Source organism: Lathyrus oleraceus, chromosome 6 (genome assembly GCF_024323335.1).
Source record: "Lathyrus oleraceus cultivar Zhongwan6 chromosome 6, CAAS_Psat_ZW6_1.0, whole genome shotgun sequence".
Taxonomy (NCBI): domain Eukaryota; kingdom Viridiplantae; phylum Streptophyta; class Magnoliopsida; order Fabales; family Fabaceae; genus Lathyrus; species Lathyrus oleraceus.
Genome location: NC_066584.1, coordinates 400,652,909 through 400,655,964, shown reverse-complemented (window position 1 = coordinate 400,655,964; position 3,056 = coordinate 400,652,909).

Below are 3,056 nucleotides of genomic sequence, written 5' to 3'. Positions count from 1 at the left end.
CTCCAGGAGATGATCTTGAACTTATCCAGGGGGCAGGAGGAACTGAAAGCTCTCTTGCTCGAGAAAAAGAAAGACAAGAAAGCTGTGAGTTACATTAACCCGGGAAGAAGGCTTAAAGGACAGGCTGCGGGAATCAAAATCAGAATTCCGAAGGATCAAGAAGAGGAAACAGAGACAGATTCAGAAGATGAGAATGCTGATCCTTTCAACCCTGAGGATGACGATGAAGATTACGAGAATGAACAATACTCTCCAAAAGATGGCAAGTACAAGTTGCTGGAAGAACGCATGCTAGCTATGGAAGGTCAGAAGGCGCCCGGTCTGGATTTTGAAAGTTTGGGTCTAGTCTCCGATGTGATCATTCCTTGCAAATTCAAGGTCCCCGCTTTCACTCAGTATGATGGGGCATCTTGTCCTCAGATGCATCTGAGAGCTTACGTGAGAAAGATTCAGCCGTATACCACTAATAAGAAGCTCTGGATCCATTTCTTCCAAGAGAGTCTGTCTGGCACACAATTGGAGTGGTATTATCAGCTCGAGAGCTCTGACATCCACACATGGACTGATTTAGCAACTGCTTTCTATAAACAGTACCAGTATAATTCTGAACTAGCGCCTACTCGGCTACAGTTGCAGAATATGACTATGGGATCTAAAGAAAGTTTCAAAGAATATGCTCAAAAGTGGAGAGATTTGGCTGGCAGAGTCAAACCCCCTATGACTGATCGAGAATTAGTGGACATGTTCATGAGCACACTGACTGGCCCATTCTACAGCCATCTATTGAGGAGTTCCTCATTGGGTTTCACTGAACTTATATTAACAGGTGAACATGTTGAAAGTGGCATTCGAAGTGGGAAGATACAGGCGACTATCTTTGATCCTCTGGAGACTCCTAATGGCATCACTGCCCCTCTGCCTAATCATGACGAGACTGTCAATGCTGTGGAAGATACTGATAACGATTATGACTTGGATAGCTGGATTTTCCCAACAATTGGTGACGGACCCAATAATTGGAAGGCTGAAGACACTATCCCGATTTCCTTTAGTCAGGAGTAATTGTTATTGCTATTTTTGTGTTTCAAAGCATTGTGTCTATACCCGGGGCATAATAGCTAATTTTTCAAGGGTTTTGTCATTTCATAAGCATATTCATATTCAATAAATCAATGGACTTTTTGCATTCAAATATTGCGCTCTTTATCTTTCCTGTCATTTTTTTCAAAACAAGCTATGTTTTCTTGCACACACGCACGTAACAGTTTTCCGATCTATATCCACTCTGGATCCTGTTGATAATAGTTCTGCTACTGTTCATTATGACTTTGAAAATCCGATCTACCAAGCCGAGGATGGAAGTGAGGAAGATTGTGAAGTCCCTAGAGAACTTGCCAGACTGGTACTACAAAAGACTATACAGCCGCATGAGGAATCAATTGAAATTGTAAATCTGGGTACTGAAATAAACAAGAGAGAAGTCAGAAGTTTCTTGGGGCACTCGAATTACATTGCCCGATCCATCCCGCACTTGACTGCAACTTGCAAATCCATCTTCAAATTACTAAAAAGGAAAAATCAAGAGATGGTATGGAATGATGAATAACAAAATCAGGAAATATCTCCAGGAACCTCCAATTCTGATGCTACCAGTTGAAGGAAGACCTCTAACTATGTATTTGACCGTGTTAGAAAATTCAATAGGGTGTGCTGGGGCAACATTACGAGTCTGGTCGAAAAGAGCATGTCATACACTGCCTTAGCAAAAGGTACCGACTGTGAAACAAGATACTCACAGCTCGAGAAAGCTTGCTGCGCTTTGGCTTGGGCTGCTCGCCGACTAAGACAGTATATGTTGAATCATACCACTTTATTGATTTCTAAGATGGATCTTATCAAATATACATTCGAGAAACCTGATGTCTCCTGAAAGAGTTATCACTGACAATGGTACTAAACTGAACTCTGCATGCAGTTCAAAATAAAATACCATAACTCTTCTCCGTACCAGCCAAAGACGAATGGCGCCGTGGAGACTGCTAACAATATCAAGAATATGACAGTAACATACAAAGACTGGCATGAGATGTTACCCTTTTGCTCTTCATGGTTACCGCACTTCGACAGGGGCAACTCCGTTCTCTTTAGTCTATGGAAGGGAAGCCATCTTACCAGTGGAAGTTCAGATTCCCTCTCTAAGAATCATGAAAGGGGCGGGCTTAGATGAAGAGGAACGGATTCAGACTCGACTCGATCAGATAAATTTGATTGAAGAGACTCGCGGCTGTTTGTCATAGTCAGATATATCAGAAACGCATGACCCAGGCATTTAACAAAAGAGTCAAGAGACAGGTGTATCAAATTGGCGACTTGGTAATAAAGCGTATCATTCTACCACAAGGTGATCCCAGAGGCAAATGGACTCCCACACACGAAGGGCCATTTGTAGTTAAGAAGGTATTCTCTGGTGGAGCCATGATGCTTGCTACAATGGATGGCGAAGAGTTCCCGCATCCTGTGAACGCTGACATAGTTAAAAAATACTACGCATAAAAGAGACCCGCTAGGTCGACGTACCTAGGCAAAAGTAAGGGCATCCCGGCGAACCAAAAGGGTTCGGGCAAAAAATTAGGGATAAACATATAAAGACATACACCCGGCAAGTCGAAAACCTGAAAAGGCGGCTTGAGCAAAAAAAGGGTATCCCGGTGGACTGAAAGCCTGAAAAGGCGGTCCAGGCAAAAATTAGGGATTAAAGCGTATGACTATGCCCCGTTCTCTGTCTGCTTCAACCAAGTTCAAGGGACTGAACAAGCCAATCACTTTCATCCGACAGCAGGAGATGAGAGGCTTGAAGACATAATGACAGTAGTAGAATTAAAATCAACAGGACTTTTTCTGCATAGCTTTGTCTTCGTTTCTTGACGATTTCCTCTTACTAGGATTTCTGTCTCCTTGTACACAAATTGCCTGTTTATAGGCCCTCTTTCTAAATCAATACAATTCTGTTTCAAAAAAAATGCTTTTGTTTTACTTTCTCTATTTTGTTTGCATAA